This window comes from Apus apus, chromosome 15 (genome assembly GCF_020740795.1).
Source record: "Apus apus isolate bApuApu2 chromosome 15, bApuApu2.pri.cur, whole genome shotgun sequence".
NCBI lineage: Eukaryota > Metazoa > Chordata > Aves > Apodiformes > Apodidae > Apus > Apus apus.
The window spans coordinates 13,961,054-13,975,045 of record NC_067296.1 but is presented as its reverse complement, the minus strand read 5'-3'; positions in this window follow the sequence as shown (position 1 = coordinate 13,975,045).

Below are 13,992 nucleotides of genomic sequence, written 5' to 3'. Positions count from 1 at the left end.
GGGAGTGGGAGCAACTGTGCTTCAGGAAGAGGAAGGGAAGCAGAAAGGATGCTGCTCCCTCCAAAGCTGGCTCAGGAGCTGGCTGGGAGGATTTCTTTCTGAGATGTTGGCACAAGTTGCAGGGGAAATCACTGGGAGGGGTGAGGCTGGCTTGTTTCTGGGTTCCTCCTGGGTTTAGGTAGCTCCTGTTTATTGGCAGCCCCTCAGCAGACTGTGTTCACAACAACTGCACTCTGCACCACGGGTTCAGGAGAATTAACCCATGAGTGTCCTCTGCCAGGGCTCTCCCAGGGGAGAAACCTGCTGTCAAGCACAGCCCAAAGCCCAGAGGAGGGCAGTGATTTCACTCCTGCGTTTTCATCTCCTTTCTATCAGTGATGAGCTGGAAGCATTCATGATGAATTTGTCAGTGATGAGCTTCAAGAACAATCATTTTGGCACCCTTTTCTTTAAAAGAGAAGAAAAGAAAAAGCAAACCTTCTCTGAACTTGCTGGATCAGCACTTTGGCTGCTGGTTGTTATTTCCATTTGTGCTTTTCTCCTCATTAAATCCTGCTCTCTGTGGAAATGCATGAGCTCAGGAACTTTGACACAGTCTCTGCCAGGGCTCTGCCACCAAGTCTCCTGGTGATGGATTACTGCACAAAAGGGTCTGCAGATGCTGTGGTTGCATTTAAGAACAGGGAGCTGTTTTCTGCCATCCAGGAATATGCTATCTGCCTGGGATTTGTCATGGATAAAGTCCCCCTCCCTATCCCAGGCCTTCCCTTCAAGTTGTGCAACAAGCTGAGGCCACCCCAGATTCAGCTGTTTCTTTGCTTAAGCACTAAATGGAAGCAAACGTTTTAGCAAGCCCTTTGGACACACTGCTTGGAGAAGAACCCTGCAGGAAAGCCAGTGTGCACATTGGCTGCCTAACTGCAGGGAGATCCTCTGGACTTCTGGCTTAACAACGTCTGAATTGATGGAGCTATAGAGAAAACTGAGCTTCAGAGATGGTGACTTCTGGACCCTCGACAAGAGGAGCTCTGGATGAGTCAAGATGTGAAGCTGCAGGGTGACAGCCCCAGGGTGTCCTCCAGCAGACCCTGGGACAATGGTGCCTTTGCTGGGCTGAACTGGGTGGGCTTTGCCTTTTGCCCTCATGCCAGGCAAAGAGCTGCTGCCTGCTGACCTCTGCAGGGCTGTGTCCATCAGCATCTGCCTTCTCCATTTATAGCTCTTTTCTTCTTCATGGGGTGTGGTTGAGATACAGATTTCCAGCCTGGGGCTTCTTCTTTAGATACAGAAGAGTGGAGCCCACTTCCCCCCTCCTGAACACATAAATACATGAAAAAACTGGTGCTACTTCAGAGTGTAAAGCAACCCTGCCCACATGTCTTGTGGAATCAGGTGGATCAAGTCTTCCCTGCTGCAAACAGCTGGTGTCTGCTGCGGGATGTGTTCTTCTTCAACTTGCAGTACCTGGACAAAGCAATCTGCCAGGATTGGGTGAGCTATGATGCCCATCCATCAGCTCCTGTCACCCCTACCCAGAGTCTTGCTTTATCCCAGGGAATCAATCCTGCCTAATGTATAAATATTAGATCTGGAGCCTCAGCTGGAGAGGAGAGAGCGGAGCTGTCAGACACGCTGCAATTAGTGCATTTATCTACTTTGTTTTCCTGTCGTTTCCCAAACTCCTTTTGCCTCTCTGCCCTTAATACACGTCATTAAACCTGCACTAAATGTTGATTAAAAGCTGAAATCCCAGGTGTTTGTTACCTGTCACCGCTGCGAGATGCACTCTTCAGCTGCCTGGTGTAATTTTATTTTTCGTGGTGTTTTTTTTTCCCCCACCTTCTAAATACATTAACACTAGAGAAATAGCTTTTTAATGGGAGATTAGTGGGTTGTCCTTCTGATTTGCTTTCAGATTTGCTTGGCTTCACCAGAGGGTGACAGGTTGCATCTTTGCAGCCAGCTCTGCTGCCTTGGAGAAGCACTTACCCCTCTTTGCCAAGTGCTCCAGGATCTCTTCAAACACAATGCTGCTGAAGAGAGAGATATATTCATATTAGTCTTGCAAGAGAAACCACACCAATCAATCCCAGCACCAGACTAACTCCTTCCCTTTGTAGTTTGGATGTTTAGGAGTAATTTGGGGAGTAATCACTGCAAATGGCAGCGTGGAAGTAAATGCCTGCAATAAAACATTGTGGGGGTGACTGTTATCCTAATGGGGCTTCCAGCAAACATTACTGAAATATGTTTTCTTCTCTAAAAATGGCAACAGAGTTTTAATATCCTCCATGCTAACAAGGAAATGGAGTAAAAAAATAGCCATGTTGGTTCTAAGGTGACTTTTATTTATTATTGCAAGGGCGAGGTGTGTTCCCTGCTTCCTACTGCCCTGCCAGTCCAGGAGTACAGCTTCATTCTCTACTCTGCTCGTGTTTTATTTCATGTTATGAAGCCCCTTTCCATTAAACCAATATAAATAATTGCTATATTCTTTCACAGAGTAAACACTGATGCTGGAAGCTGGCAGGAGCATTACAGGAAAAAGCTGCTGGCCTGATCCCAGTGGCCTTTTCTCCTTTTTTCCAGATGGGTTCATCTCTTATTCTTTGTGAATAATTTATCCAGGCATGCCTGGAAATGTTCTCTAAAGGAATTATGACTGTCTTAAAACATCTGTACTGATGCTGCCTGTTGATGCTAGGGAACGTTTTTGTCCTTCCAGCTAAGTGGTTTTCTCTCTGTGTGTGAACAAGCCCATGGTGCTGGGATGTGCTGGGATTTTGGGAGAGGAGCCTGGGAGGGTTGGGAGAGTGAGGTGGGCAGCGTTGGTGTGGACAAGGCATGTGGTCCACCCAGGCGTCATCTACCTGCCGTGCAGGAGGGTGGCTGAGCCGTGCAGGGATCCGTTTCGGTGTGGGGCAAATCCTCCAGGTCCTGCTAGATGTGTGTCTGGGTTGATTATCTAGGCCACTTTGCAGAGATTTCCAAGGAACACCTTTACTGTGGATGAACGTTGTGAGTGTAACTCAGTTGTATTTGTAAAATTTGCCTTATGAAATCAGTGCAACTTCAACCTCTGCATCTCTGGACTGAAATAACTCTGCTTGCTGTGGTTCAGTTGAGTACAGAGAGCATCAGAGCCAAGCGTGTGGGGTGCAGGTGGGCCTGCCTGTGCCTTCTTCTGATGGGTGGGTGCATTTTAGATGCTGCTGCTTGCAGATGGAGCCTGTGGTGGCCAAGTCTTGCCAGCCAGTTCCTTCCTGTGACTCGACATTTGCAAACCAAAGCGGAGCGGCTGGAGGAGCGGTGCCAGCTCCTGCTCCTGTGATCCTGGTTCTCCATCTGGCCAAGCCTGCCAAGAGGGACTGGAGGCCAGAAGGAAAGACTCAGCGTGCTCATAATCAAAGCATCCAAAATCCCAAGACATCATCAGCTATGGGGAAGAGAAGGAGGGAAAATCTGGGGAGGGCTTCAGATGTTGGCTGTACCCTGTGTTCCTGCCAGGACACAGCCAGGCTTTGTGTCCATCAGAGGCACAGCAGAGCCCTACACAGCCAACACCTACCAAGCAAATGCTGTGTGAAATGAAAGCTGGAGTGTTGTTCAGCGCTCATCAGTCCCTACAGAGGGGGGGCTGCTCTCATTAGTGTGTTAACAGGGCTCTGCACCTCCAGAGAGGGAAGCTGGCTGGTTGCTGGTGGCTTGTAGCAGCTCTGGCTGTTGGGGGCTGCTCTCTCCATGACAAGCTACTGTCAGATGCAGAGCTGTTAAGGCAGGTGATTAAATGTGTCTTTATTGATCTTCCACTGCTTCCCAGAGCCAGGGCTGACGTGATCCTCTTTGGATATTCGTGGTGTGGCTGCTGAGAGTCGGCTTGGAAATCCTTCCGGACAAAGGTGTCATGCTGCCTTCTGCTGCCCTTTCAGCTGCCAGGTGCTGAGCTCCTTGGCACAGGGGGCCATGGACCTGAGCTTGTCAGCCTATGAATGGTCCTGGTTTGACCACAGGTTGGTGGTGATGGTCTGTGGCAAGGAGGACACATCCTGGTGTGTCACCCCACTCCACATGCAGCTCAGGCTCCCTCCGGCTCCACGCAGATAGGATGCTGGACAAGCCACCCTCCCCAGGCAGTATCTCTGGGGATAATTTTTCACCCCACCATGGCTGCAAACACCACTTCCTAATAGATCACTTAATGTTGTTTTTTTCTCTCCAGTTTGCTTAATTTTGAATAGAAGCATCCCTCTGTGAGGTGATGCCAGGTGACACCCCCTTCCTATTGGCATGGGGTAGCCAAGGACAGAAGGGGAGGCCTAAGAGTGAGCAGGTTATTCTCCAAACAATGAGAATATTCTCCAAATAATGAGAATATTCTCCGGATGCAGGAAGACAACAACAAAGTTTTTAAAGCATTTTTTTCTAAGTGTTTGGTTTGCAGCCAACAGACTAATGCATCGCTGCGTTTAGCTCTGTCTGTTCTGCTGTGCAGTTGCCCAAGAAATCAATGGCCTGACACACTTTCCTTAGCTAGAAAATACACTTTTTTGCTTGAGTGGGTGTGAAAACCAAGAGCTTGCCAAGCCCCACATGGTGCTGATGGAAGGCTCTCCTGCTGAGCCCGGCAGCAAAAGAAGTCAGAGGACAAAGACTTTGCTCTCCTACTTCTCTTCTGCTTGCAGGAGCCACTGAGCTTTGAATACTGACCAGAGGGCAGTTGAACAGAGGGAAATGTCTTCTCTTCTGTGGCTAAAAATAACCTTTTTCTAGTGCCACTGGAATTTGTGGCACAAGGTGATTTTTCTGGCTTTCAGTAGTTCATTGCAATAGTTCATAAGGCATCCAAAAAACCCTGCTGCAAGGGTTTAATTAATGTCTGTGTGGACAACACAGCTTCGTTAGGGTGTCTTTGGTCTGGTGGTGCAACAGGGAACATCTCTGCTCCTTTATGGACTTCTCCAGGAAAGAGGTGCCTAATCCTTCCTGCTTCCTTGGTGAATCCAGCCTTGCTGGGAAAGCCGAAACATCAATATCCCTCCCGACCTCGCAGTGGGATCCCTCACTCAGCCAATTGTTTCATACTTGGAGAGCAGCCACTGTAAAAAATAACAGAACAAAAGTCACACAAACAACCTCCAAATTACCCTCTTTCCCTGCCCGTGTTTTGACACGTGGGGGTGATTTCCAGCAGCAATTTCCAGAAGAAAGTTAAAAAAGCCCAGACCCATCCCTTTCTTCCATGCCCGGAACCCCTGAAGCAAACCTTTAATCATGCTAGAAGGGAAGTGCTGGTGTGGTGGCAGGAGAGCTGTGGCTTCCCTGCTCGGGCCAGGGGTTGTGCAGCAATTGAGATCTCAGCTGGTGAAGAAACCTGCTCAGCAGATGGCAGAGGAAGTGGGGAGAGCCACTTCAGAGCTGCCACGTGAAATCTGTGGGCTCTGCCTCGTGCGGGATGGCCGTGCAGGAGAGGCAGCAGCTCTCCATTTGAGCTGAATTTTTTTCCAACCATCCACAGGTTTCGGGGAGTGGATCTTCATGACTGGGAGGCTCTGGTTGCCTGGGCACTCCTGCAGCCCCAGCCTGGCTGCTGCAGGTGCCTCCCCTCCTGGAGCTAGGAGGATGCTCTCCACAATTTGGCTACTGCAGAGGGGTTGCTCAGGTGTGCTGGGTATTTGGAGGATGCTTAAGCCTTTCAGGAGAAAAAGTCACACCCTGTGCTGTAGAAATGGTGTGGGGTTGGGTTCAGCTACCTGGGAGCTGCTGTCCCCAAAGCATCCCAGCTCCCTTCTCCTGCAGGGTGGCAGGTGGAGGGGCCAGGAGAGAGCTGATCCCAAACCTCTGCCCTGAAGTGTCCAACCTCTGAGCTACACCCTGTGAGACTCATCAGGAAAACATCAGAGGGTGCAGGGGACCAGTCTGAGGAGCAGCTTGGAAGCTTAGCACAGGCATCTGCTGTTCTGCAGGGCTGCTGTAGTTTTCCTTTCCTCTGCAAATAAGTGTGGAATCAAGTAGTTTGCAGTCATTTCTTGGCTGCATGGAGAGGCAGCTGCTGAATGCAAACCCTCACCCAGCCCAGCTTCCCTCTGGTCTGTCCAGGTGGCCGTGACCTGGCAAAGCCAAAGTCCTGCTCGTGTCCTCCCTCAAGACAGGCTGGATGTGCAGATGGGTGTTTTCTAAATGCTTTGGCAGTAGCTGAGCTAGTGCAACCTGGTGTTTTTACTTTGTCCTTCACATGCCTGCCCTTGCCCTTGTCACTCTGGTTCCATCCTGCCCCTCGTGCTGGTGCTGCTCCGTCACTCACCTTCCAGGGGAGGAGGCTGCAGACCTGGTCGTGGTTTGAAGAATGATGGAAGAAGTGCCTGCTTTGAAGAGCTCTGCAGGAGCAGTGAGTGGTTCAGTGAGTTCAGTTCATTACAGTGTGTTCTCACAGATTTCTGCTCTCCCCTTATCAGACCATCAGCCTAACCAGGTCACCCCTCCCTGCCATCAGCCACTGCCTTGGACCTCTGCAGGCAAAGGCTGGGGGAGCTGCAGCCTGACTCACACTGTGTGGGAGAAAGTAATTGTTTCAGCCACGGCAAATTGGAGCAGTAATAGCCTTCCTCTGCCCAACTGCAGTGATGCTCCTTTAAAAATATATTTGAATTTATTTTGGATGAGTTGTGCTTCTCCGAGAGCGGGCAGTGGAGGCATCAGAAATGAGTGGATGGGGAATAATGGAGCAGAAAGGAGACGTGGCTGTTGTGTCCCATGGAGAGGGGTGTAGAAGGCCTGACCCTGCAGGCAGGGCATGGACAGGGCACAGGCAGGGCATGGGCAGCCAGTCTCTGGGACATCAGCAGAGGGAGAGCAGCACCTGTAGCAGGATGAGCTCATCATAGGTTTCACCACAGGCTACTTCTCTTTCACGGAGCCTGAGCAAGGGCTGTATCTGCACAGGTGAGCACTGCACATAAATCTAAGGGCTTTCTTTCCTCCTCCTCCTCCTCCCTCCACCAGCCATTTCAGCAGCTTCCTCCTGGTTCCCTGCCTGCACCGTGCTGTGGTGCGGAGCTGTTTTGTCACCTTCAAGAAGGAACAGTTACCCTTTCCCCAGCAGTGTTTTGCTGTGAGCCAGTGAAGAACATTTGATGGAAAACAAGCTGGATCTGAAACTACGGTGACCTCCTGTGCAAGGCTTTGCTGTCCTCAGAGCTTGCAGAGGAGATGTACAAGGGTTTTAACAGGAGATTGTGCTGTGCCACTGCAGGGATTTCAAGTGCCTCTGCTCGCAGCGGGGAGATGCCTCTGTTCCTGTCTCTTGCTGGGAAGAAAATGCAACAATGCTCTCTAGAGGCAGAAGAAGTCAAGAAGAGGTTCGTTTTCCCCGGCTCTGCCTTTCACTGGGACCTCACTGCTCTTTGCAGCTGTTTATTTCCCACAGAAACAGGAATTTCGGGGCATTTTGGCCTCCTGAGTTGTAGCTTGGGTGGTTTGCTTCCCTCACCCTCCCCATAGGACAATTATTGTGGATGCTCGAAGGAGTGCTGGGAGCAGGGGGGAGTATTTTGGGTTAGGATGTGAGGAAAATGGTTCTTCTTCACATAAGTCTAAATATTTTGGGTCAGGGTGGATCTCTGGGATGGGATAGCTGAGTGGGGTGGTGTAGGAAGGGGAAAGGGGAGGTGGAGATGTGCTGCAGCATGGTGCAGCATTGCTGTGGGGCAGGAAACGTCTTTGGGTCTCATGGGGGAATCTTGGAAAGAGAAGGTCTTCTAAAGAATTTTGTCAGAAGGAGCTGGTCCAGGTGCAGCTCCTGAAGTGGAGGCTGATGGTGCTGATGTGCTGAAGCTGTGGAGATGTTCTGCTGAGGCTGGGAGCCTGCAAGAACTGGCAAACATGGGAGTGCCAGCTGGGTCAGCAGTTGCAGATCCCATCCTCTGCTCTTCCAGACAGCCCAGTTGAGATCTCTGTCCACCTGTGTTGCCTGCTGTGTGTACAAACCGTGTGAGCCTTCTGCCTGTGATCTTCCAAAGGGGAAGAAGGTTAAAAGATGATACTCTGCCTGGTGCAGAAGGGTGTCAGAGGTGATGTACAGGGGCCAAGATGGGAATCCAGGTGAGATTTTGAGGGTCGTAATCCATGGATTTCTTCTGGGAAGTTTCTTCATGTGGACAGTTGAGCAAGCAGAGCTCAGCCCATAGAACTGTGGTCACTGGGGTCACTGGGCTGAGTCTGCTGGGCTTGCCGCCCCCTTAGCAACCAGGTGCTGTCCCCCAGCTCACCCCTGGGGCTGGGCAGGACTTCAAAGGTCAGATCACATCTGCCATTAAAAAAATAAATAAATTAAAACCAATTTCCAAATAAAATAATTCCTTTTTACTATCCTGGCCAGTTTTCAGTTCCCTTAATCAGCTTCTGCCAATGCACCCAGCAATCCCATATGTTGTTGTTTATTTTATTAGCTCATATTGCATATCTTTCAGTAACAACAGCCCTATGAATAGCCTTCCCCACTGAATTCAGTGTGCTGGTGAAAGGCTCAGGTTAATGTATAAAATGTACTCATGTCTCCTGAATAAAGGAAACAAAGCAGATGATATTTCTGAGCTGTACTGGGTACATCTCCAATCCCCAAGTGACCAGGAAGATATGTAAAGAGTTGACTAGAAAAACTGGTTAAAAAGGAGCAGGAGAATACTTGGACTGATCATGGCTGGCCCAAAAATCTGATGTCTGCACCCTGGAGAGGTGCACGAGGAGGCTGGTTTGGCTGGGAAGGGTGTGCTGGCCTTTGGGGGTCTGGGTGAGCCTGGGGGGAGCAGGGTCCCTGCTGCTGGTGGCCCAAGCCCACATTTCTGTCTGAGCTCTTGCATCTTCATTTCAAGGCTGAGTGATGCATGATAGCAACCCCTCCACGAATGTCCTCCTTAAGTTTGGAGATCACCCTTGCAATTAAAAACTATACCCTGTTTCTAGCTCCAATTTGACTTCAATTTCCTTCGCTGGGAGCTCATTATGGCTTTCCCTGCTGCACTAGAGAGATGTCTGTTATCAGAGGAGCACCAGACAGGGCTGTCCCAGAGAGGTTAGAGGAAGATGACTGGATGGTCTGGGCTAGTAGATGAGATTCCCAGGCTGCTTTGGGAAGGGGGCAGGTAGGGATGGGTGCTAAGGGAGCCTGTGAAATAACACGGCTGGTGCAGGGGCTTTATCTTGTTTTATGGATCCCAGATCATCGAGTCAATGGTGCTGGACATTGCAAAGGCTGAACCATCTCTTGCTTGTTGAAGACAGCATTGCTTTCCAGCTGCATTTCCCCACCTCTCTAGGGCTGTTACATGGCTGGATAACTAGTGTCTTGTTTTAATTCTGGGAATCAGTAGCTCCCACAGGGTTTGCATCTGGATGGTGGGAAACTGCCCAGGGAAGTGGGGGAATCGCCATCCCTGGACGTGTTTAAAAGTCATGTAGATGTGATGCTTAGGGACATGGTCTAGCAGTGGACTTTGTAGAGTTAGGTTAATGGTTGGACTTGATGATCTTAAAGGTCTTTTCCAACCTAAATGATTCTATGATTCTATGAAATGTGTATCCAGAGGGATGGCAGGGGTTTCCATCCAGCAGGGAGTGCCAGCTGTTAGCCGCTGCCTGTAACTCGCTTTGATGCACGGTGCTGTCAGCTGCTGAAATCTGATTAGCACAAGTGTATCTTCCTCTCCTCAGTGATTTGCCATGTTCTTAATGCGATGCCCACTAATGACAGGAGAAGCAGCTAAACCAAGTTGTTCTCCCATGGGCTAAACAGCAGCTCCCAGTGCTCTTAAAAACAGTGAGCAGAAGAGGGAAGGTCCTTCACAGAGGCTGCTGGACAGGGTCAATTAATTCTGACTGCTAAGAGCAGGATAAACAGGGAAAAGGGAGCTGGACACACACACTTGCACCATCCCGAGAGGAGGAGATGGTCTGCTCTCCAGCTCACTGCTGTTAGTCCTGGCAAGGGAAACTCAGAGCTCCAAGGACACCCAGTTTGGGGGAAGCTGCTCTGCCACATTGGATGTCACTGGAGACTCATTAATCTCCCAGATTTCTTTTTAGCACCATCCTCCTTCACAGCCCAACTTGCAAGGGGAAGACATATCCTTGGGGATGTACTTTTTTGTGACTCCCCAGGTATGGAGCTGGTTCACTCTCCCTGAATGTCACAGCAGTGATATGACCACGGGGCTCAGGACCTCTTGCTGCCAAGGAGCGCTTTGCCTGGAGACTCAGGAATGTTCTGCTGACAATTGGAGGGATTTCAGAGCGTGTCTATGCAGCAGAAAGTGAAGCAAGCCCCGAGTCTCCTCCCCAGCTTGGTGGCTGCGTCATCACTTCTGCCTCTGCAACCTGGGGTGGGGACTGCAGGTCACAGCTCCCTCGCCCAGCGCAGCGCCCGGGCTCTGCAGGCAGGGTGCAGGTGTCCAGGCAAGGGGAAAGGCAGCAGAGGCTTTGAGATCATGCAAATAAAAACCCCTTGTGCTCCATGGGTAGTAAGCTAAAGCAGGTTTTTTTCTCCATCTCATTTTTCATTCTTGGTGTGTGTGCGTTTTGCTCCAGGCTTTGCTGCACAGAGCCCTTTAGACTGTTTCCACAGGGCTGATTTAATATCTAGAGCCTCTGGCAGTTCTTCCTTGGCCAGTATCTTTTGCTGGTTTTTTCCCACACTGCGATTTGCTGTTAAATTTCACCATGAGCCCTTGAGTGCTTTTGTGGAAGAATCCCACTGTATGACCTGTTCACTATGATAATCATAACCCTGTGCTAATTACTTTCATCATTGATAACTGTGCTGTGCTCTAAAGCATTTCTCCTCTTGATTCCTTTCTCTCTCCCCCAGTCCCTCCTCCCTCTTGTGCAGCATCCCTGTTCTCTGTTCTGATCATGAATGCTGCTCAAGAGTTGCTCCTTGCTAGAATATTCTGAGTAAATTGTTTGAAAAGCAATCCTGAATATTACACATGCCATAATGATCCCTCATTAAAACTTGTAACAGCCCCTCATCAAGGCTTGTGCTGAGTGGTCTGCAGCAGAGGCTGATGGCATTTCCCATGATTGATGTCCCACACAGGGAGGTGATTTAATTCTGCTGAAGTCATATTTGTTTTCCACAAGGCTCCCAAAGTTAATGAGACCAATTATTCCAAAGAGCTGAGACTTTAACAGTGCCAATGTATCATCTAGTGTTGAGCTCATCCCCACGTGTGAGGCAGGGTCGTGCCTGGGGTGATGCTGATGGATGCAGCAGCCCCTCAGAGCCCCGCTCCCAGCTTCATCTCAGAGCAAGGTGAGACGCTTTGCTCTGCCTGGACATGGAGCAAAGCCAGGACAGTTCCTGTTCAAGGGAATCTGCAATCCTCCAGCATCTCTCTGACACAATCTAGGGCAGATTTGCTGTAGAACCAGACTAAAAGATTGTCAGAGTGGAAGGAAATGCTTCTGAAAAGCGAAGCCCACAGAAGAGCAGTAGCGTCGTACTTGCGTGTTCCTCTGCTTCCATCTGCTCAGGAGCATTTCTCCCTCTCTGTATTTCCCAGCTCGGGGGATGATCACCCAGCCAACCAGCTGGGGATCCAGTACTGATGTCAGCTGGATGTTGCTGTAGTTCCCTTCATGGAAGGGGATGAAGATTAAAGACTTGTAACCTTTACACTCAAGCCTTCCCTAGGGCTCCATTTGTACTCAGATCCTCCTTTCTCCCTGTTTCTATGAGCTGATTTCTGTGTGCTGTAACTTAATCAGGATGTTAATTTTAACCTTTTCTTGAAGGATTATGTTCCACCCTGCTTAACTCCCAGCAATGCTGACACCCCATGGGCATTCCCTGTGACCTGCTGCTTTTTTTCCCTTCGGACTTCCCAGTGTCTCTGCAGTTCTGCACGTTACTTCTTTCTAATGGTGCCAACTCAAATCCTGGTGCTCATTGAATAACTTTTCTATGTGCTGAAGTTAATAATTAATCATAAGCATCTATCAGCTGGAAACTCTGCATTGCCCAAAGGGGGATAATGCATGTGGGCAGCTGCTGAGTGCTGGTGGAGCATCCCTTGTGGTACCATATCCCAGCACCAGGGGAAAGCGGGGTGAGCTGCTGGCTATCAGTGGGTATGAGGGAAGGATGCAGGTGGTGACTCATGTGAAAACGTGCCTTGCTCTCTGCCAGGACCCATTTCTGGGGAGAGGCACAGGAGGGAATGGTGTTGAATCTCCTAGGGCTTTGCTGAGATTGGGTGAAGTCAATGGGACACGGGTTGGAAGGCAAGAGCTGCCAAGGCAGAGCCTGCTCTGCTTTCCAGGCACTGCTGCCATGACTCATGGGATTAGATCACAGGTTTGCCTCAGCAACAGCTCTTGTAGGTTTTATGCTATAATTTAGATGACTCGTTTGTTTCCCAGAGGACTTTTTTTGGAATCTGCCTCTCTGCTGTTTCTCTGGGAGGTTTTTTCAACCTTACAATCATGTCGTTGTCCTGAGACGCTGGAGCAGCCTGTTGTGACCCAGGGTGAGGGCAGAGCTGATCCCTCGAGGCATCACACAGGGCACAAGGTTTTCCTGGTGTTGGGTATGGTGAGGACAGGACCCTCCTAAAGAGCAGATGCACAAGTGCTTTGCTTGGAGAAATATCTGAGCAGGAATTGCTGATGGCTTCCAGTCTTTCTGAATCCCTTTTCCCTGTGTGGGCTTTTTATAACCAGTAAGAGCAGAAAAAGCAGCCACCTACCAGTGCCATGGGTGGCTTCTCTTTATCAAGGAGCACTGCTCCTGCCATGGAGTTTCAGCATGGCAACAGATGGTTCAAAATAGTGATAAGAATACTGCTGTTGTTTGCACAGATGAATGCAGAAAATGATGTGAAGTGGCAAGAAATCCATTCATCTGGAAACACTTTGCTTTCTCAGCACCCACTTAAGTCCCCTGACACATGACATTTCTTACTCTGAGTTTCAAAGGAAGTGAAAGGCTGTGAAAAGCAGGTTGTCTGCCACGGGAGGAAGAAATGTCTCTCTGGATTAGATGCACATTTGCTTTTTTTTTTGGTTGCAGAAAAGATGAGTTTACCCCCGAGGCTGTGGGAACATCCCTTAGTGACCCTGAGGGTCCTCGCTGGGCAGGCAGCTCGTGCTGCTGGGGATGGGGATGGATGGGCACTCCAGACTTGTCCCCTCCTCCGTGTCACCCTTGCAGTGGTGCTTGGTGCTTAACTGAATAAAAACCATCTGCCTGCCAGTTTTCCTGGGGGGAAACTGTTCAGGAATGGTGCCATAAGAAAAATGCAGTTACATGGAAGCAATGCTTTCAAATGGGTGCTTTCCATTTTTTCCATCAGCTATTGCTGTCTTGTTAAGTACCAGTTACTAATTAGCCTTCATATCTCATTAAAATCACAGTGGTTTTTTTACCAACTGAAATTTTGTAGATAGCCTTTATTCTGGTCTTTAATGCCTGTTGATTGAAGTATTTATTGGATGCCACTTATGCAGCTCTGTGCCTGTGTTCATTTTCTTCTTAAGACGTTTACTAAACCACTGCTTAGAATTACTCCAAACCCATCTGGCATATTAGTGTTTGTGCAGAGTGTACCCAACTTTACCATCCACTTCCACAATTAATATTAAATTTTCAAGGGACTTTCCCCCCCCCCCCCCCCCCCCTTGCCATTTGATCTTCCTACTCCCTGTAACAGCATATTTGGGTAGAAATGTGGCTCTAGTGGTGCATTAGCTGGGAGGCTGGAAGGGAAGATCAAGGTGCCCAGTTCTGCACAACCACAGGGATTTTGGCAGGCAGATGGAACCAGTGATGGGTCTCTTCAAAGCCAAGGGTATCAAAGTCAGAAGATAATACTCCACCCTATTCTGACAGAGGAGGGAAGGGTCTCCTGGAAGCAGGGATTTAAATCCACCCTGTGAGCCGTGTTGGCTGGGAAAGCTGCTCTGCATCCCCAGGGAGGAGTGAGGACTGAAAGGATTAGA